This window comes from Panthera pardus, unplaced genomic scaffold (assembly GCF_024362965.1).
Source record: "Panthera pardus isolate Hobbes unplaced genomic scaffold, ASM2436296v1 HiC_scaffold_324, whole genome shotgun sequence".
NCBI classification, from domain to species: domain Eukaryota; kingdom Metazoa; phylum Chordata; class Mammalia; order Carnivora; family Felidae; genus Panthera; species Panthera pardus.
In genome coordinates this window covers 1-22426 of record NW_026526904.1, presented here as the reverse complement: position 1 = coordinate 22426, position 22426 = coordinate 1, and the positions used below count along the sequence as shown (strand labels likewise).

General features: G+C 49.0%; 2 long non-coding RNA genes across 4 annotated transcripts; both read right to left on the bottom strand.

The window, feature by feature from the left end:
• Positions 1-41: 41 nt before the first annotated feature.
• Positions 42-5524, bottom strand: LOC128774483 (uncharacterized). Of its 3 annotated transcripts, none has more exons than XR_008419030.1 (3): positions 3265-5524; positions 2756-2893; positions 42-2595 (listed from the first exon to the last, which is right to left on the bottom strand). It is a non-coding gene; the product is annotated as an uncharacterized LOC128774483 (long non-coding RNA). The 3 variants fall into 3 exon arrangements; XR_008419031.1 differs by having other exon boundaries at positions 4042-5524; XR_008419029.1 differs by having other exon boundaries at positions 2756-5524.
• Positions 5525-12172: 6648 nt separating this feature from the next.
• LOC128774484 (uncharacterized) lies at positions 12173-16228 on the bottom strand. The gene is made up of 2 exons (XR_008419032.1): positions 13471-16228; positions 12173-12260 (listed from the first exon to the last, which is right to left on the bottom strand). It is a non-coding gene; the product is annotated as an uncharacterized LOC128774484 (long non-coding RNA).
• Between the last annotated feature and the right edge of the window lie 6198 nt (positions 16229-22426).

Sequence of the window (22426 nt, the reverse complement as noted above, 5' to 3'; positions counted from 1 at the left end):
AGTGATACCCTTTCAGTAACCCACAACAAAGCAACAACAGGTGTCAGGTGACCTTTTATTCGGCATTCCATAACATTAATGAGAGCCTCTCTTAATAGGTGTGTGGTGCTCTTGTACAAGCCGGTCACGTAGCACTTATCTGGGGAGTGAGAGAATACCAACCAACCAACCAACCAACCAAGGAATAAGCAAATTAGTGGGCTAAGTGTTAGGAAGAAAATAACCCAGGTCCTAGGCCAGGAACAACCTACTTTACACAAGGGGGTCAGGGAGAGCCTCTCTGAGGAGGCAATAATGGAGCAGAAACCAGAAGGTTAGAAGGAACCCACCATGTAAGGATCCAGGGAGAGACTCTCCCAGGCAGAGACAACTGTGATCACCAATGTCCTAAGGAGGGAAGAAGCGTGTGCAAGGAACAGGAGTAGGCCAGAGTTACTGCCGTGAAGACAAGAGATGAGCAGATTATTTGGATACGAAAACAGTAGCAGTAGATGAGCACAGAACGGGATGGATACAGGATGTTTTCAGAAGATCGAATCCAGAGGACGTGGTGCTGGGTTGCAGTGGAGACCAAAGGAACATGTCACATGAAGAGGCATGCTTGGGACATGTTAAGTGTCTGCTCCCTTCTGGTCATCCAGCAAAGACACAGACAAATGTGAATCTCAGGGGACACGTTGATGCATGAGGTAAGAATGTGGGAGGTCCGATTGTGTCCATGCTCTGTGCTGGCACCAAGGATGAAACAACCCACAGAGAGAGTGTAGATGGGAAGGGCCCTGTTAAAAGCCCTGTGGAATAGGGAGTGAGCAATAAACACTGACAAGGAGCACAGTGGCCACTGGGTTTGGGAGAACATCACCCAAAGAGTAAATTTTCAAATAGACCAAAATACAAATTAGAAGAAAGGGAGGGAGGGAGGGACACTTTCAAGAACCAGGCAATTGTTAAGTGTACCAGAGCTATCTGAGAGGTACAGTAGGTTGAGGAGAGGACATCATCAAAGGGATTCACTGGTGCCCTTGATAGCTGTTTTCATCTGGGGGGGGGGGGGCAGGTTGATAGAAGCTGGACTGGAGAAGTTAGCAAAAAAAAAAAAAAATGGTTACAGAACAAGGGAAGACTTGCTGTTTACAGCAAGCGAAATGTGGCAGTGTCTCAGAAAGATATGGGATAAGGGATGGCTTTACGTTTTACTGCTTCTTGTTATCATAGATAACAGAATGATGGAGAAATAAATAAATGGATAGGTGATAATTGGAATCATTGCAAAGTCCTACTCCTCCTCCAGAAGATGGGCATGGGATCCAGGTGAAGGGCCTGGCCTCAGGTAGGATAAGGTCCCTTATTCCACAGGGATAGCAGAGATACAGGTGCAGATCAGGTGTTGCTGTGAAGCGGTGAGAGTTCCTGTCTGATAACTGCCTCTTTTCTTCTTCTTCTTCTTCTTCTTCTTCTTCTTCTTCTTCTTCTTCTTCTTCTTCTTTTTAATGTATTGCCATTGAACTTCTTGAGAAGCGTGGGTCATGGAGCACTAGAAGGTTACTGCAGATAGAGAAAAGATACAGGTCAGGAGGTTGCAGGATTTCGTCTTTATTAGGGTGTACCAGGAGAGGAGAGAGGAAGGAGCAAAGACCTGTTTTGCGCGGGACAATTTATAGCCCCTTAAGCTGGCCTAGTAGGATGTGACATGACCTAAGTGGCCACAGAACCGGGGGCTCCCTAAAGGGCTTAATGCCTAGGCTGTAGACGCAGTAGAGGGAGGGGGCTGGAGAACAGGCTTTTTGGGGGTGATGAGAGAGAGGAATGCTAGACAGCGACTCCAGGGAGGGGAGCGGGGTTCCTGATGTCCGGGGTCCAAGGCAGGTCCATGGGCAGCTGGATATTCGTGTTGGGGAGAACAACCCCGAGGACGGAGAGGACCGGGGGTGGCCGGTTTGTCTTCTAGGGCCTTGATAGACCTGGAGGCAGCAGGGGAGGGAGGGCTGAGAGGAGGATAGCAACTGTGCCTTGGGACCAGCGTTCACAGGCTAGAGTGGGCAGAACAATGACCAGGGGATTCGGACACGCGTCGCCCAAAGGACGGTCTGAGAGTCCGGGGATCGAGGAATAGCAGCCGGATAACAGGGGTTTGGGGCCTTGGACGAGTATGGAAACCGTCTTCAGAACTGGGCACACAGACTGGCAAGGACCTCACTCAGTCGCCGGAACCAGGCTCAGAACCTCACAACTGGAACGCATCCCGAAGCCCTGACTTTTCCTCTACCGGGCGCCGGAACTTCCGGACGCGGGCCTTCCTGCTTCTGTTGGCTTAGTTCCGGGGCAGGACCATAGAAGGCTATTGTGCCAAAGACCGTTCGGCCGGGCCAGTTCGATTGTACCACAGCCTTCGCTCCCCCTCAGCAGCATTCCTCTTTGCCACCTCAGCTATGATCTGCAGGGCTCTTTACAGGCGAACAGAGGAAACGATGGATTTTCCTTTGTGATGTGTGTCGTTCCGTTTCTCTGGCCAGTAGGTGGCAGTGTTGCGCACTGTACCAGCTCGGACCACCTCTTCCCCCGCCTTCCGAGTTTGAAAAAACTCAGAGCTGCTTTCTTTTAAAACAACAACAACAACAACAACAACAACAACAACAACAACAACAGGACCTTCTTTTTACGCATGCGCGCTTTTGGCTGCCCTGGCTGGAAATAGGTTTTTTCTACGTGTTAGGGACCCAATAAAACACGCAGCCCTGGGATAAAATCTTTCTACCTTTCAACCTGCCTTTCTTAAACTGCTGCCTAGGTTCTTCACCAACTTGGATGTCTGCGTCTCTAAGTCGTCTGCTTTTTGGCTTTTCCCCACACGTAGTGATTACCAGGCGCGGAGGGGAAGCGGTACTGGGGGGTTCTTAATTAAAGAGTACAAAGATACAGGTCGGATGATGAAAATTTTGGAAATGGATGATACTGGCGATAGTTGCACAACAGTGTGAACTTCCTGATGGAACCAATCGATGTTCATTTAAACATGCTTAACATGGTACATTTTATGTGATCGGTTTTAGTACCAAAAAAGGGAGAAAACACAGGTGACATAGGATAGAGTTTGTCCTAAATAAGTAGTTACACAAATAGGTGGAAATGAAATGCAGATTTCAAATAAGCCGTGAAAGAACCGGTAGATAACTACTGAAAAGGTACATTGCCCCTCTTGCCTTGCTTGATCTGGGTTGGCCTGCATTCCCTCCTCATTGTCTCATCAGGTCTCCCCCTTGGTACCTATTGCCTCAGTCAGTGTGCTGCTCTGGGCTGGAAGCAGTGCTCCTCTGTATCTACGTGTGCGTGTGTAACAAGCACATTTATTGACAGTCAGGACCCTTTCTCTATGGGTGGCCTCCCATAATACATCCTGTGGTTTAGTTTCTACTCCCTTTTGTGGCTTGGGTTTTTTTCCTCTTGAGTCAGATGGGTGAAGCTTCAGGTACCCTGGTAACCATTTTTCTCTTTTTACATCATCTCAACGTCTCATCACAAAAAGACAAGGAGAGGGAGACAAGTGCTTTCCCATCTATCCTGGACCTTCAGGCAAGCTGACGCCTGAGACTGAGTGACCCAGTGAGGAGCTGCAGAAGAATGTTGCCATGACAACAGAATGGCTCACCCCCTTCCAGCACACAGCCCTTTCTCCCTCCCTCTCACTGCCTGATAGATCTCACTTCAGAATGGGAATGTGCTTTGGCTAGGACTGAAGGGATAGGTGTATCGTAGAGGATGGAAGGAGAGAGGTATAATCCTGAGATGCCTTCAGAAGGAACTGGGGGAGGAACCACAGCCCCCCAAAAAACCATCCTGCACAACAATGAGGTCGCAGAAGGCTACGGAGGCAATGAAAGCAGAGTAGCTCTAATGTGTTTGTGATTTTCTCCAGCCCTAAAGGATGCTACAGCATTTTATGCATGGCTCAGGCCCTGGAAAAAGGGGCCTGTGTTGTTAAAGGAGAATGGAGCCTGGCATCACTCGTGGAGGGCATGACAGACTTGAGAAGGACCTGCTCACCTCAGTGACAGCTCTCATGAGTTACTCCGCTGTGTCTGTCTGGTCTGCTCTTCCTTCTGTGCTCTGCTTTGGGGGTCCATTTATGGGACATGAAACGTTGTCCTAGTTAAAGGAGAGGACAAGGCAAGGATGCCCCATCCTCCTCTAACATGGACTGATTGGAGGGTGGACAGAGCAGGGGCCTGTGGGGATGGTGAGCTGGGATCACAGATTCACCGGTGCTCCTCAGACCACAAGGGCACGGTGGGTAATTGATTCTCTCTGGCTGATGTGATCTTCATGATTATTCACTCTCAGGACTACACAGAAAAGGAGCAAAAACCCCACTGAATTCATTGATGATCTGCCAAGCATCGTTGATATCAATCATGTGACTGGTCTAGCTGAGGAAGTGCTCAGTCGCTCAGATTTCCACCACACCTTCCTTCTTGCCTCCAAGTGGGGAAGGTGTATGTGTGCTTTACAAGTCTCCCCGGGTGGTGCTGGAATGGGGTGTATGAAATCCTTATGTTGCTCACAGTCTCCTGGGTGGTTTCTGAGGGAAGGAGGACTCTTGTGTCCCTGGTCCACCTGGTGAAGTGACCTGCACCACCTTGCATGTGGCTGGTGAAACCAGCTTTTTCCTCTCTCTCCTCTTGGCCAGTACCTGCTGCTTCCTGGCTGACCCAGCCTCAGCTCACCTGTGTTGGCATGCGGAGACCTCTTGGATTCTTGGTCTCAACGTCCATCACTTCTGCGGGAAGGGCTGTTGCTCCACAGCCTCAGCTGCAGGGTCACCTAGTCTGCTGCATGCTGCTGATGCTCCCCATCATTAACCCCTGATGGGGAGTCACTCACTTTCCACATTTCCTTATCCGGGGATGCAGCCTCTGGGGTGTCACAGCACAGCAAGAGCCAAGATCAGCTCCAGTAAGCTAAGTTCCTAAACTTCAGCCATCCCTCTGCCCAAAGAGACTGCTGGGTCAGCCTGCAAAGTGAACTCCTCTGAGTCCCAAACGCAAATAGGTGCAAAATCCTTTCCTCCACTTGTCTGATACATCTCACTTGTCCCCTCCCATTCAGGGGAGTCTGACCTGAGAGCCTTACCTCCATCTGCCACCTCTTTGTGTCACGTACTCCTCCAGTACTGGGAGACAACATTCATCTTTGCTTGACCTTCACGCTGACAAGACTCCTATATAGTATATCCAGATCCCAAAGGGAAAGCTTTAGGATTTGCTTTTTTCTTTTTTATTAAGCAAAAAGAGATTGGCTAGCTGAGAAAGAAACATAAAAGAGAAGATTACCAATCATGAACCCTTGTGCCATCGTCAGCAGGGACGATCCATAAAAATAAACTCAGAGTTCGAAGACAGACACTATGTGTTAAAAGGGTCCTAGGAGATGCTTGTCAGCAATTGTAACGTCAGTACCCAGAAAGCTTCAGTCCTAAGTCTTCTGCTCCCACCAGCGCCTGGTAACTATTAAGGATACTCGGGCAGCAGAGATGAACTTACCTAAAGCTTGTGATGTCTTCCAGGAGTTCTGGGGCAAATCTGGGTGTGTCTTCCTAGGTGACCAGTCCTGGAGTATCTTGGAGGTTTGGCAACCTTTTTTCCAGTCTCCTATTTACCACATAATCAATTAAAAGAGCAGCACTTGGGGCGCCCAGGTGGCTCAGTTAGTTAAGCTTCTGACTTTGGCTGAGGTCATGATCTCAGGTTTGTGTGTTTGAGTCCTGCATGGGGCTTTAGGGCTCTGTGCTGACGGCTCAGAGCCTGGAGACTGCTTCGGAATCCTTTTCTCCCTCTCTCTGCTCCTCCCCTGCTGGCGCTCTATCTGTGTCTCCCCAAAATAAATAAACATTTTTTTAAAAGCACTTGAGATTGGCTCAATACTTTAATCTTTCAAAAACAAAATTTTTCTCATTACGTGGGGATGAGGGGAGGATAATCTACACTGAAGTAACCCTGTGGCCCTCAAACTGGTGGCTCTCAAAAGGGCTGACAGCTGTGGATGTACAGGCATTCCAGGGAGGGAGCTGGAGAACAGGGCATCCTGTTTGTGGTGATGAGAGAGGAGAATGCTAGATAGTCACACCAGCAAGGGGAGCAGGGTCTCCAGAAGTCCAGGGCACAGGGGAGGTCCGAGGACAGCGGGATGCCCGGGTTGGGAAGAACTACACTAAAGACGGAGATGACCGGGGTGGCCGGTTTGTCTCCTGGAGGCTGACAGGACTACAGCAACTGTGCCACGGGAAGAACGTGTACGCAGGCCGGAGTGGACAGAACAATGACCAGGGAATCCGGACTCGGTCGCCCAAGGGACAGTCGGAGCTCCCGGGAATCGACGAATAGCACCCGCATAACAGGTGTTCGGGGCTTTGGACCAGTATGGAAGGAGTCCTCAGTACTCAACACACAGACTGCTGGACACCTCACTCAGCCACCACAAGCCTGCTCAAACCCTACAAATGGAAGGAACCCCTGAGACCGGCCTTTCCCTTACCGGACTCCGGAATTTCCGGAGGCGGGACTTCCTGCTTCTGTTTGTTGCCTTAATTCCGGGGCGGAACCACGGAAAGCTATTGTGCCAAAGACGCTTAGGCCTAGCCACATCGACCGTGCTACAGCTGTCTCTGCCCCTCAGCTGCATTCCTCCTCGTTCCCTAGGCTCCGATCTGCAGGGCTCGTTACAGTCGAACAGCGGAAAAGATCGATTTTCCTTCGCCATGTGTGTCACTCTGTTTCTCTAACCAGTAGGTGGCAGTGTTGCACATTGTACCCGTTAGTACTGCCTCCACCCCCGCCCTTCGAGTTTGAAAAAACTCGGAATGATTTTCTTTGGGGGGGGGGGGGAGGAGGCCTTTCCTTTACGCATGCGCGCGTTTGGCTACCCTTGCTAAAATTGCTTCCTTCTAGGTGTTAGGGACCCACAGAAAATGCGCAGCACTGGGATATCTTTCTACCTTTCAAGTTGCCTTTCTTAAATTGCTGCCTAGGTTCCTCGCCAACTTGGATCTGCGACTCTAAGTCGTCTGGCTTTTGCCTCACCACCCCCCCCCCCGCCCGCCCCCTCCTCCCACGTAGTGATTACAGGGACCCAGGGGAAGCGGTACTGGGGGTTTTTATTTAAAGGGTACAAAAATATAGGTCGGGTGATGAAAACTCTGAAGATGGATGATACTGGCGATATCAAAGTTACACAACAGCGTGAACTTCCTGGTGGAAACGATCGATGTTCATTTAAACATGCTTAACATGGTAAATTTTGTGACGGATATTTTGCCACCACAAAAGCGAGAAAAAACATCTTTCAGGTGAAGGTGATAATCATAGACTTTGGTCTAATTAAGTAGTTGCACAAATGGGTGGAAATGAAATGCAGATTTCAAATAAGCCGTGAAAGAACCTATAGATAACGACTGAAAAGGTACATTACCCCTCTTGTCTTGCTTGATCTGGGTCGGCCTGCATTCCCTCCTCATTGTCTCATCCCCTGTAGGTACCTTTTGTCCCAGTCACTGTGCTGCACTGGGCTGGAAGCAGTGCTCCTCTGTATCCACATGTGCACATGTCTGTCGGTGCACAGGACACTTGGAACAAGCACATTTATTGGAGTCAGGACCCGGTGTCTGGGGGCGGCCTCAGACAATACATCCTATGGTTTCGTTTCTACTTCTTTTTCTGGTTTGGGTTTTTTTTCTTCAGATTGATGAAGCTTCAGTTACCCTGGTTTTGTTTTTGGTTTTGGTTTTTGTTAATCATCTCAATGTCTGATCACAGAAAGAGAGGGGGATGGAGACAAGTGCTTTCTCATCTGACCGGACCTTCAGAGGGTCTGATGCCTGAGGTTGAGCAGAAGAATGTTGCCAAGACAAAAGAATCCTTCACTCCCTTCCAGCACACAGGCCCTTCTCCCTCCCTCTCCCAGCCTGCTAGATCTCCTGCGAGAATGGAAATGTGCTTGGGCTAGATGGGAAGGGATAGATGTACAGTAGAGGATTCAAAGAGAGAGGTGTAAACTTGGGATGCCCTCAGAAGGGACTGGGGGAGGAACCACAGCCCCAAGGAAACCATCCTAGAAAGCACTGAGGTCTCAGGAGGCTATGAAAGCTATGAAAGCAGAGTGGCTCCAATGTGTTTTTATGATTTTCTCCAGCTCTACAGGAGGCTACACCATTTTTTGAGGACAAGCTCTACCGCTCAGGCCCTGGACAACAGGGCCTGTGTTGTTAAAGGAAAATGGAACCTGGCATTGCTCGTGGAGAGAACAATGCCAGAGTCGAGTCGGACCTGCTCAGCTCAGTGACAGCTCTCATGAGTTACTCCGCTCTGTGTGTCTGTCTGGTCTGCTCTTCCTTCTGTGCCCCACTGTTGGGATCCATTTATGGACGTGAAACGTTGTCCTAGTTAAGTGAGAGGAAAAGGCAAGGATGCCCCATTCTCCCCTAACATGGACTGATTGGAGGGTGGACAGACAGGACCTGTTGGGATGGTGAGCTGGGATCACATATTCACTAGTGCTTCCTGGACCACAAGGGCACTGTGGTTAATTTATTCTCTCTGGCTGATGTGATCTTTATCGTGACTGTCCTCTCTTAGGACTGCATAGAAAAGGAACAAAAAGCGCACAGATTTCATTGCTCAGCTGGTAAGCTTGTTCGATATCAATCATGTGACTGGTCTAGTTGAGGATGCTCACTCTCTCAGATTTCCACCAAACCTCCCTACTTGCCTCCAAGGTGGGGAAGGTGTATTGTGGTTTACAAGTCTCCTGGGTGATGTTGGAAGGGGGGGTTTTGAAATTCTTAAGTTGCTCACAGTGTTCTGGGTGGTTTCTAGGGAAGGAGGATTCTTGTCTCCCTGGTCCACCTGGTGAAGTTACCTGCACCATCTGTGCATTTCACTAGTGAAACTTACATGTCCCTGTCTTCCTTTTGATGGGCACAGGATGCCCCCTGGCTCACCTAGCCTCAGCTCACCTGTACTGGCATCTGTAGACCTCTCGGATTCTTGGTCTCAACCTCCATCATCACCCTTGACAGGGCCTTTGCTTCACAGCCTCAGCTGCAGGGTCTAGTCCTTTGCCTATTTAGACCTCCTTCATGGACCCTTTCATGTGGTCTCAGTCACTTTCCACATTTCCTCTACTGGGAATGCAGCCCCTGAGGTGAGACAGCACAGCGGGAGCCAGGATCAGCTCCAGTAAGCTAAGTTCCTAAACTTCAGCCATCCCTCTGCCCAAAGAGACTGCTGGGTCAGCCTGCGAAGTGAACTCCTCTGAGTCCCAAATGCAAATAGGTGCAAAATCCTTTCCTCCACTTGTCTGATACATCTCGCTTGTCCCCTCCCATTCAGGGGAGTCTGACCTGAGAGCCTTACCTCCATCTGCCACCTCTTTGTGTCACGTACTCCTCCAGTACTGGGAGACAACATTCATCTTTGCTTGACCTTCATGCTGACAAGACTCCCATAGTATATCCAGATCCCAAAGGGAAAGCTTTAGGATTTGCTTTTATTATTATTATTATTATTATTATTAAGCAAAAAGAGATTGGCTAGTGAGAAAGAAACATAAAAGAGAGAGGATTACCAGTCAGTCATGAACCCTTGTGCCATTGTCAGTAGGGACGATCTATAAAAGTAAGCTCAGAGTTCAAAGACAGACACCATGTTTTAAAAGGGTCCTAGGAGATGCTTGTCAGCAATTGTAACATCAGTACCCAGAGAGCTTCAATCCTAAGTCCTCTGCTCCCACCAGCACCTGGATACTTGGCAGCAGAGATGAACTTACCCAAAGCTTGTGATGTCTTCCAGGAGTTCTGGGGCAAATCTGGGTGTGTCTTCCTAGGTGACTAGTCCAGCAGGAGTATTTGGAGGTTTGGCAACCTTTTTTCCAGTCTCCCATTTACCACATAATGAATTAAAACAGCAGCACGGAGACTGGCTCCATAGTTTAATCGTTCAAAGTAACTACTTTTCTCATTACCGGGGGAAGCACAGTCTACATGACTGGAAAACAGAATTAAAGAACAACTGCCCTAAAGGTAACATCCCCAAAATGAAAGTGTTTGCTTGAGAACTTCCCATTCTGGGCACAATGCCTTTAGTGGCCTTCCTGCTGGAGTTACAATACAGGTTCCTGGCTCGGTCCTAACCAGGACAGTTTCTCCCTAGCTAGTTCCATGGGTGTGGGTCCCATACAGACAATACACGTGGGAACACTCTGGCTGCTCTTCTCAGGCTCCTGATTCTCCCACAGGCAGTCACTCACAATGCGAAGCAATGATTTATGAAACATCTTGAGAACTCCTGGTGCCAGCTTTGTTCGGAAAATAGTTTCATTCACCTTACGGGCACATGCCCTGACTGTCCTAAGTGCAGATGGAGAAACCAAGTCACAGGGACACTAAGGAACACGCCTGCTGCTATGCAGCCTGAGAGTTCACTAGATGAAGTCTTGAGAGCACTGCTGCCCACCCTAGGTGTCCTTATGATGGGCCGACCTCTTCTCTTTCTTTCTCTCATTCATCATGGGTATCTCATTTTAAGCAGCAAGTGAAGTAATTTAACGACTGAGAAGAAAGGTTTTTTTGTGTGTCATTAGTACAAACACCTCAAAACCTGCAGGAGTTACCATGGGGCACACGTGTTCCTGTGGGTTTAAAGGGAGATTATCCAGGAACCCTCCCCCACCTCAGTGATACCCTTTCAGTAACCCACAACAAAGCAACAACAGGTGTCAGGTGACCTTTTATTCGGCATTCCATAACATTAATGAGAGCCTCTCTTAATAGGTGGGTGCTCTTGTACAAGCCGGTCACGTAGCACTTATCTGGGGAGTGAGAGAATACCAACCAACCAACCAACCAACCAAGGAATAAGCAAATTAGTGGGCTAAGTGTTAGGAAGAAAATAACCCAGGTCCTAGGCCAGGAACAACCTACTTTACACAAGGGGGTCAGGGAGAGCCTCTCTGAGGAGGCAATAATGGAGCAGAAACCAGAAGGTTAGAAGGAACCCACCATGTAAGGATCCAGGGAGAGACTCTCCCAGGCAGAGACAACTGTGATCACCAATGTCCTAAGGAGGGAAGAAGCGTGTGCAAGGAACAGGAGTAGGCCAGAGTTACTGCCGTGAAGACAAGAGATGAGCAGATTATTTGGATACGAAAACAGTAGCAGTAGATGAGCACAGAACGGGATGGATACAGGATGTTTTCAGAAGATCGAATCCAGAGGACGTGGTGCTGGGTTGCAGTGGAGACCAAAGGAACATGTCACATGAAGAGGCATGCTTGGGACATGTTAAGTGTCTGCTCCCTTCTGGTCATCCAGCAAAGACACAGACAAATGTGAATCTCAGGGGACACGTTGATGCATGAGGTAAGAATGTGGGAGGTCCGATTGTGTCCATGCTCTGTGCTGGCACCAAGGATGAAACAACCCACAGAGAGAGTGTAGATGGGAAGGGCCCTGTTAAAAGCCCTGTGGAATAGGGAGTGAGCAATAAACACTGACAAGGAGCACAGTGGCCACTGGGTTTGGGAGAACATCACCCAAAGAGTAAATTTTCAAATAGACCAAAATACAAATTAGAAGAAAGGGAGGGAGGGAGGGACACTTTCAAGAACCAGGCAATTGTTAAGTGTACCAGAGCTATCTGAGAGGTACAGTAGGTTGAGGAGAGGACATCATCAAAGGGATTCACTGGTGCCCTTGATAGCTGTTTTCATCTGGGGGGGGGGGGGCAGGTTGATAGAAGCTGGACTGGAGAAGTTAGCAAAAAAAAAAAAAAATGGTTACAGAACAAGGGAAGACTTGCTGTTTACAGCAAGCGAAATGTGGCAGTGTCTCAGAAAGATATGGGATAAGGGATGGCTTTACGTTTTACTGCTTCTTGTTATCATAGATAACAGAATGATGGAGAAATAAATAAATGGATAGGTGATAATTGGAATCATTGCAAAGTCCTACTCCTCCTCCAGAAGATGGGCATGGGATCCAGGTGAAGGGCCTGGCCTCAGGTAGGATAAGGTCCCTTATTCCACAGGGATAGCAGAGATACAGGTGCAGATCAGGTGTTGCTGTGAAGCGGTGAGAGTTCCTGTCTGATAACTGCTCTTTTTTCTTTTCTTCTTCTTCTTCTTCTTCTTCTTCTTCTTCTTCTTCTTCTTCTTTTTAATGTATTGCCATTGAACTTCTTGAGAAGCGTGGGTCATGGAGCACTAGAAGGTTACTGCAGATAGAGAAAAGATACAGGTCAGGAGGTTGCAGGATTTCGTCTTTATTAGGGTGTACCAGGAGAGGAGAGAGGAAGGAGCAAAGACCTGTTTTGCGCGGGACAATTTATAGCCCCTTAAGCTGGCCTAGTAGGATGTGACATGACCTAAGTGGCCACAGAACCGGGGGCTCCCTAAAGGGCTTAATGCCTAGGCTGTAGACGCAGTAGAGGGAGGGGGCTGGAGAACAGGCTTTTTGGGGGTGATGAGAGAGAGGAATGCTAGACAGCGACTCCAGGGAGGGGAGCGGGGTTCCTGATGTCCGGGGTCCAAGGCAGGTCCATGGGCAGCTGGATATTCGTGTTGGGGAGAACAACCCCGAGGACGGAGAGGACCGGGGGTGGCCGGTTTGTCTTCTAGGGCCTTGATAGACCTGGAGGCAGCAGGGGAGGGAGGGCTGAGAGGAGGATAGCAACTGTGCCTTGGGACCAGCGTTCACAGGCTAGAGTGGGCAGAACAATGACCAGGGGATTCGGACACGCGTCGCCCAAAGGACGGTCTGAGAGTCCGGGGATCGAGGAATAGCAGCCGGATAACAGGGGTTTGGGGCCTTGGACGAGTATGGAAACCGTCTTCAGAACTGGGCACACAGACTGGCAAGGACCTCACTCAGTCGCCGGAACCAGGCTCAGAACCTCACAACTGGAACGCATCCCGAAGCCTGACTTTTCCTCTACCGGGCGCCGGAACTTCCGGACGCGGGCCTTCCTGCTTCTGTTGGCTTAGTTCCGGGGCAGGACCATAGAAGGCTATTGTGCCAAAGACCGTTCGGCCGGGCCAGTTCGATTGTACCACAGCCTTCGCTCCCCCTCAGCAGCATTCCTCTTTGCCACCTCAGCTATGATCTGCAGGGCTCTTTACAGGCGAACAGAGGAAACGATGGATTTTCCTTTGTGATGTGTGTCGTTCCGTTTCTCTGGCCAGTAGGTGGCAGTGTTGCGCACTGTACCAGCTCGGACCACCTCTTCCCCCGCCTTCCGAGTTTGAAAAAAACTCAGAGCTGCTTTCTTTTAAAACAACAACAACAACAACAACAACAACAACAACAACAACAACAGGACCTTCTTTTTACGCATGCGCGCTTTTGGCTGCCCTGGCTGGAAATAGGTTTTTTCTACGTGTTAGGGACCCAATAAAACACGCAGCCCTGGGATAAAATCTTTCTACCTTTCAACCTGCCTTTCTTAAACTGCTGCCTAGGTTCTTCACCAACTTGGATGTCTGCGTCTCTAAGTCGTCTGCTTTTTGGCTTTTCCCCACACGTAGTGATTACCAGGCGCGGAGGGGAAGCGGTACTGGGGGGTTCTTAATTAAAGAGTACAAAGATACAGGTCGGATGATGAAAATTTTGGAAATGGATGATACTGGCGATAGTTGCACAACAGTGTGAACTTCCTGATGGAACCAATCGATGTTCATTTAAACATGCTTAACATGGTACATTTTATGTGATCGGTTTTAGTACCAAAAAAGGGAGAAAACACAGGTGACATAGGATAGAGTTTGTCCTAAATAAGTAGTTACACAAATAGGTGGAAATGAAATGCAGATTTCAAATAAGCCGTGAAAGAACCGGTAGATAACTACTGAAAAGGTACATTGCCCCTCTTGCCTTGCTTGATCTGGGTTGGCCTGCATTCCCTCCTCATTGTCTCATCAGGTCTCCCCCTTGGTACCTATTGCCTCAGTCAGTGTGCTGCTCTGGGCTGGAAGCAGTGCTCCTCTGTATCTACGTGTGCGTGTGTAACAAGCACATTTATTGACAGTCAGGACCCTTTCTCTATGGGTGGCCTCCCATAATACATCCTGTGGTTTAGTTTCTACTCCCTTTTGTGGCTTGGGTTTTTTTCCTCTTGAGTCAGATGGGTGAAGCTTCAGGTACCCTGGTAACCATTTTTCTCTTTTTACATCATCTCAACGTCTCATCACAAAAAGACAAGGAGAGGGAGACAAGTGCTTTCCCATCTATCCTGGACCTTCAGGCAAGCTGACGCCTGAGACTGAGTGACCCAGTGAGGAGCTGCAGAAGAATGTTGCCATGACAACAGAATGGCTCACCCCCTTCCAGCACACAGCCCTTTCTCCCTCCCTCTCACTGCCTGATAGATCTCACTTCAGAATGGGAATGTGCTTTGGCTAGGACTGAAGGGATAGGTGTATCGTAGAGGATGGAAGGAGAGAGGTATAATCCTGAGATGCCTTCAGAAGGAACTGGGGGAGGAACCACAGCCCCCCAAAAAACCATCCTGCACAACAATGAGGTCGCAGAAGGCTACGGAGGCAATGAAAGCAGAGTAGCTCTAATGTGTTTGTGATTTTCTCCAGCCCTAAAGGATGCTACAGCATTTTATGCATGGCTCAGGCCCTGGAAAAAGGGGCCTGTGTTGTTAAAGGAGAATGGAGCCTGGCATCACTCGTGGAGGGCATGACAGACTTGAGAAGGACCTGCTCACCTCAGTGACAGCTCTCATGAGTTACTCCGCTGTGTCTGTCTGGTCTGCTCTTCCTTCTGTGCTCTGCTTTGGGGGTCCATTTATGGGACATGAAACGTTGTCCTAGTTAAAGGAGAGGACAAGGCAAGGATGCCCCATCCTCCTCTAACATGGACTGATTGGAGGGTGGACAGAGCAGGGGCCTGTGGGGATGGTGAGCTGGGATCACAGATTCACCGGTGCTCCTCAGACCACAAGGGCACGGTGGGTAATTGATTCTCTCTGGCTGATGTGATCTTCATGATTATTCACTCTCAGGACTACACAGAAAAGGAGCAAAAACCCCACTGAATTCATTGATGATCTGCCAAGCATCGTTGATATCAATCATGTGACTGGTCTAGCTGAGGAAGTGCTCAGTCGCTCAGATTTCCACCACACCTTCCTTCTTGCCTCCAAGTGGGGAAGGTGTATGTGTGCTTTACAAGTCTCCCCGGGTGGTGCTGGAATGGGGTGTATGAAATCCTTATGTTGCTCACAGTCTCCTGGGTGGTTTCTGAGGGAAGGAGGACTCTTGTGTCCCTGGTCCACCTGGTGAAGTGACCTGCACCACCTTGCATGTGGCTGGTGAAACCAGCTTTTTCCTCTCTCTCCTCTTGGCCAGTACCTGCTGCTTCCTGGCTGACCCAGCCTCAGCTCACCTGTGTTGGCATGCGGAGACCTCTTGGATTCTTGGTCTCAACGTCCATCACTTCTGCGGGAAGGGCTGTTGCTCCACAGCCTCAGCTGCAGGGTCACCTAGTCTGCTGCATGCTGCTGATGCTCCCCATCATTAACCCCTGATGGGGAGTCACTCACTTTCCACATTTCCTTATCCGGGGATGCAGCCTCTGGGGTGTCACAGCACAGCAAGAGCCAAGATCAGCTCCAGTAAGCTAAGTTCCTAAACTTCAGCCATCCCTCTGCCCAAAGAGACTGCTGGGTCAGCCTGCAAAGTGAACTCCTCTGAGTCCCAAACGCAAATAGGTGCAAAATCCTTTCCTCCACTTGTCTGATACATCTCACTTGTCCCCTCCCATTCAGGGGAGTCTGACCTGAGAGCCTTACCTCCATCTGCCACCTCTTTGTGTCACGTACTCCTCCAGTACTGGGAGACAACATTCATCTTTGCTTGACCTTCACGCTGACAAGACTCCTATATAGTATATCCAGATCCCAAAGGGAAAGCTTTAGGATTTGCTTTTTTCTTTTTTATTAAGCAAAAAGAGATTGGCTAGCTGAGAAAGAAACATAAAAGAGAAGATTACCAATCATGAACCCTTGTGCCATCGTCAGCAGGGACGATCCATAAAAATAAACTCAGAGTTCGAAGACAGACACTATGTGTTAAAAGGGTCCTAGGAGATGCTTGTCAGCAATTGTAACGTCAGTACCCAGAAAGCTTCAGTCCTAAGTCTTCTGCTCCCACCAGCGCCTGGTAACTATTAAGGATACTCGGGCAGCAGAGATGAACTTACCTAAAGCTTGTGATGTCTTCCAGGAGTTCTGGGGCAAATCTGGGTGTGTCTTCCTAGGTGACCAGTCCTGGAGTATCTTGGAGGTTTGGCAACCTTTTTTCCAGTCTCCTATTTACCACATAATCAATTAAAAGAGCAGCACTTGGGGCGCCCAGGTGGCTCAGTTAGTTAAGCTTCTGACTTTGGCTGAGGTCATGATCTCAGGTTTGTGTGTTTGAGTCCTGCATGGGGCTTTAGGGCTCTGTGCTGACGGCTCAGAGCCTGGAGACTGCTTCGGAATCCTTTTCTCCCTCTCTCTGCTCCTCCCCTGCTGGCGCTCTATCTGTGTCTCCCCAAAATAAATAAACATTTTTTTAAAAGCACTTGAGATTGGCTCAATACTTTAATCTTTCAAAAACAAAATTTTTCTCATTACGTGGGGATGAGGGGAGGATAATCTACACTGAAGTAACCCTGTGGCCCTCAAACTGGTGGCTCTCAAAAGGGCTGACAGCTGTGGATGTACAGGCATTCCAGGGAGGGAGCTGGAGAACAGGGCATCCTGTTTGTGGTGATGAGAGAGGAGAATGCTAGATAGTCACACCAGCAAGGGGAGCAGGGTCTCCAGAAGTCCAGGGCACAGGGGAGGTCCGAGGACAGCGGGATGCCCGGGTTGGGAAGAACTACACTAAAGACGGAGATGACCGGGGTGGCCGGTTTGTCTCCTGGAGGCTGACAGGACTACAGCAACTGTGCCACGGGAAGAACGTGTACGCAGGCCGGAGTGGACAGAACAATGACCAGGGAATCCGGACTCGGTCGCCCAAGGGACAGTCGGAGCTCCCGGGAATCGACGAATAGCACCCGCATAACAGGTGTTCGGGGCTTTGGACCAGTATGGAAGGAGTCCTCAGTACTCAACACACAGACTGCTGGACACCTCACTCAGCCACCACAAGCCTGCTCAAACCCTACAAATGGAAGGAACCCCTGAGACCGGCCTTTCCCTTACCGGACTCCGGAATTTCCGGAGGCGGGACTTCCTGCTTCTGTTTGTTGCCTTAATTCCGGGGCGGAACCACGGAAAGCTATTGTGCCAAAGACGCTTAGGCCTAGCCACATCGACCGTGCTACAGCTGTCTCTGCCCCTCAGCTGCATTCCTCCTCGTTCCCTAGGCTCCGATCTGCAGGGCTCGTTACAGTCGAACAGCGGAAAAGATCGATTTTCCTTCGCCATGTGTGTCACTCTGTTTCTCTAACCAGTAGGTGGCAGTGTTGCACATTGTACCCGTTAGTACTGCCTCCACCCCCGCCCTTCGAGTTTGAAAAAACTCGGAATGATTTTCTTTGGGGGGGGGGGGGAGGAGGCCTTTCCTTTACGCATGCGCGCGTTTGGCTACCCTTGCTAAAATTGCTTCCTTCTAGGTGTTAGGGACCCACAGAAAATGCGCAGCACTGGGATATCTTTCTACCTTTCAAGTTGCCTTTCTTAAATTGCTGCCTAGGTTCCTCGCCAACTTGGATCTGCGACTCTAAGTCGTCTGGCTTTTGCCTCACCACCCCCCCCCCCGCCCGCCCCCTCCTCCCACGTAGTGATTACAGGGACCCAGGGGAAGCGGTACTGGGGGTTTTTATTTAAAGGGTACAAAAATATAGGTCGGGTGATGAAAACTCTGAAGATGGATGATACTGGCGATATCAAAGTTACACAACAGCGTGAACTTCCTGGTGGAAACGATCGATGTTCATTTAAACATGCTTAACATGGTAAATTTTGTGACGGATATTTTGCCACCACAAAAGCGAGAAAAAACATCTTTCAGGTGAAGGTGATAATCATAGACTTTGGTCTAATTAAGTAGTTGCACAAATGGGTGGAAATGAAATGCAGATTTCAAATAAGCCGTGAAAGAACCTATAGATAACGACTGAAAAGGTACATTACCCCTCTTGTCTTGCTTGATCTGGGTCGGCCTGCATTCCCTCCTCATTGTCTCATCCCCTGTAGGTACCTTTTGTCCCAGTCACTGTGCTGCACTGGGCTGGAAGCAGTGCTCCTCTGTATCCACATGTGCACATGTCTGTCGGTGCACAGGACACTTGGAACAAGCACATTTATTGGAGTCAGGACCCGGTGTCTGGGGGCGGCCTCAGACAATACATCCTATGGTTTCGTTTCTACTTCTTTTTCTGGTTTGGGTTTTTTTTCTTCAGATTGATGAAGCTTCAGTTACCCTGGTTTTGTTTTTGGTTTTGGTTTTTGTTAATCATCTCAATGTCTGATCACAGAAAGAGAGGGGGATGGAGACAAGTGCTTTCTCATCTGACCGGACCTTCAGAGGGTCTGATGCCTGAGGTTGAGCAGAAGAATGTTGCCAAGACAAAAGAATCCTTCACTCCCTTCCAGCACACAGGCCCTTCTCCCTCCCTCTCCCAGCCTGCTAGATCTCCTGCGAGAATGGAAATGTGCTTGGGCTAGATGGGAAGGGATAGATGTACAGTAGAGGATTCAAAGAGAGAGGTGTAAACTTGGGATGCCCTCAGAAGGGACTGGGGGAGGAACCACAGCCCCAAGGAAACCATCCTAGAAAGCACTGAGGTCTCAGGAGGCTATGAAAGCTATGAAAGCAGAGTGGCTCCAATGTGTTTTTATGATTTTCTCCAGCTCTACAGGAGGCTACACCATTTTTTGAGGACAAGCTCTACCGCTCAGGCCCTGGACAACAGGGCCTGTGTTGTTAAAGGAAAATGGAACCTGGCATTGCTCGTGGAGAGAACAATGCCAGAGTCGAGTCGGACCTGCTCAGCTCAGTGACAGCTCTCATGAGTTACTCCGCTCTGTGTGTCTGTCTGGTCTGCTCTTCCTTCTGTGCCCCACTGTTGGGATCCATTTATGGACGTGAAACGTTGTCCTAGTTAAGTGAGAGGAAAAGGCAAGGATGCCCCATTCTCCCCTAACATGGACTGATTGGAGGGTGGACAGACAGGACCTGTTGGGATGGTGAGCTGGGATCACATATTCACTAGTGCTTCCTGGACCACAAGGGCACTGTGGTTAATTTATTCTCTCTGGCTGATGTGATCTTTATCGTGACTGTCCTCTCTTAGGACTGCATAGAAAAGGAACAAAAAGCGCACAGATTTCATTGCTCAGCTGGTAAGCTTGTTCGATATCAATCATGTGACTGGTCTAGTTGAGGATGCTCACTCTCTCAGATTTCCACCAAACCTCCCTACTTGCCTCCAAGGTGGGGAAGGTGTATTGTGGTTTACAAGTCTCCTGGGTGATGTTGGAAGGGGGGGTTTTGAAATTCTTAAGTTGCTCACAGTGTTCTGGGTGGTTTCTAGGGAAGGAGGATTCTTGTCTCCCTGGTCCACCTGGTGAAGTTACCTGCACCATCTGTGCATTTCACTAGTGAAACTTACATGTCCCTGTCTTCCTTTTGATGGGCACAGGATGCCCCCTGGCTCACCTAGCCTCAGCTCACCTGTACTGGCATCTGTAGACCTCTCGGATTCTTGGTCTCAACCTCCATCATCACCCTTGACAGGGCCTTTGCTTCACAGCCTCAGCTGCAGGGTCTAGTCCTTTGCCTATTTAGACCTCCTTCATGGACCCTTTCATGTGGTCTCAGTCACTTTCCACATTTCCTCTACTGGGAATGCAGCCCCTGAGGTGAGACAGCACAGCGGGAGCCAGGATCAGCTCCAGTAAGCTAAGTTCCTAAACTTCAGCCATCCCTCTGCCCAAAGAGACTGCTGGGTCAGCCTGCGAAGTGAACTCCTCTGAGTCCCAAATGCAAATAGGTGCAAAATCCTTTCCTCCACTTGTCTGATACATCTCGCTTGTCCCCTCCCATTCAGGGGAGTCTGACCTGAGAGCCTTACCTCCATCTGCCACCTCTTTGTGTCACGTACTCCTCCAGTACTGGGAGACAACATTCATCTTTGCTTGACCTTCATGCTGACAAGACTCCCATAGTATATCCAGATCCCAAAGGGAAAGCTTTAGGATTTGCTTTTATTATTATTATTATTATTATTATTATTAAGCAAAAAGAGATTGGCTAGTGAGAAAGAAACATAAAAGAGAGAGGATTACCAGTCAGTCATGAACCCTTGTGCCATTGTCAGTAGGGACGATCTATAAAAGTAAGCTCAGAGTTCAAAGACAGACACCATGTTTTAAAAGGGTCCTAGGAGATGCTTGTCAGCAATTGTAACATCAGTACCCAGAGAGCTTCAATCCTAAGTCCTCTGCTCCCACCAGCACCTGGATACTTGGCAGCAGAGATGAACTTACCCAAAGCTTGTGATGTCTTCCAGGAGTTCTGGGGCAAATCTGGGTGTGTCTTCCTAGGTGACTAGTCCAGGAGTATTTGGAGGTTTGGCAACCTTTTTTCCAGTCTCCCATTTACCACATAATGAATTAAAACAGCAGCACGGAGACTGGCTCCATAGTTTAATCGTTCAAAGTAACTACTTTTCTCATTACCGGGGGAAGCACAGTCTACATGACTGGAAAACAGAATTAAAGAACAACTGCCCTAAAGGTAACATCCCCAAAATGAAAGTGTTTGCTTGAGAACTTCCCATTCTGGGCACAATGCCTTTAGTGGCCTTCCTGCTGGAGTTACAATACAGGTTCCTGGCTCGGTCCTAACCAGGACAGTTTCTCCCTAGCTAGTTCCATGGGTGTGGGTCCCATACAGACAATACACGTGGGAACACTCTGGCTGCTCTTCTCAGGCTCCTGATTCTCCCACAGGCAGTCACTCACAATGCGAAGCAATGATTTATGAAACATCTTGAGAACTCCTGGTGCCAGCTTTGTTCGGAAAATAGTTTCATTCACCTTACGGGCACATGCCCTGACTGTCCTAAGTGCAGATGGAGAAACCAAGTCACAGGGACACTAAGGAACACGCCTGCTGCTATGCAGCCTGAGAGTTCACTAGATGAAGTCTTGAGAGCACTGCTGCCCACCCTAGGTGTCCTTATGATGGGCCGACCTCTTCTCTTTCTTTCTCTCATTCATCATGGGTATCTCATTTTAAGCAGCAAGTGAAGTAATTTAACGACTGAGAAGAAAGGTTTTTTTGTGTGTCATTAGTACAAACACCTCAAAACCTGCAGGAGTTACCATGGGGCACACGTGTTCCTGTGGGTTTAAAGGGAGATTATCCAGGAACCCTCCCCCACCTCAGTGATACCCTTTCAGTAACCCACAACAAAGCAACAACAGGTGTCAGGTGACCTTTTATTCGGCATTCCATAACATTAATGAGAGCCTCTCTTAATAGGTGTGTGGTGCTCTTGTACAAGCCGGTCACGTAGCACTTATCTGGGGAGTGAGAGAATACCAACCAACCAACCAACCAAGGAATAAGCAAATTAGTGGGCTAAGTGTTAGGAAGAAAATAACCCAGGTCCTAGGCCAGGAACAACCTACTTTACACAAGGGGGTCAGGGAGAGCCTCTCTGAGGAGGCAATAATGGAGCAGAAACCAGAAGGTTAGAAGGAACCCACCATGTAAGGATCCAGGGAGAGACTCTCCCAGGCAGAGACAACTGTGATCACCAATGTCCTAAGGAGGGAAGAAGCGTGTGCAAGGAACAGGAGTAGGCCAGAGTTACTGCCGTGAAGACAAGAGATGAGCAGATTATTTGGATACGAAAACGGGTAGCAGTAGATGAGCACAGAACGGGATGGATACAGGATGTTTTCAGAAGATCGAATCCAGAGGACGTGGTGCTGGGTTGCAGTGGAGACCAAAGGAACATGTCACATGAAGAGGCATGCTTGGGACATGTTAAGTGTCTGCTCCCTTCTGGTCATCCAGCAAAGACACAGACAAATGTGAATCTCAGGGGACACGTTGATGCATGAGGTAAGAATGTGGGAGGTCCGATTGTGTCCATGCTCTGTGCTGGCACCAAGGATGAAACAACCCACAGAGAGAGTGTAGATGGGAAGGGCCCTGTTAAAAGCCCTGTGGAATAGGGAGTGAGCAATAAACACTGACAAGGAGCACAGTGGCCACTGGGTTTGGGAGAACATCACCCAAAGAGTAAATTTTCAAATAGACCAAAATACAAATTAGAAGAAAGGGAGGGAGGGAGGGACACTTTCAAGAACCAGGCAATTGTTAAGTGTACCAGAGCTATCTGAGAGGTACAGTAGGTTGAGGAGAG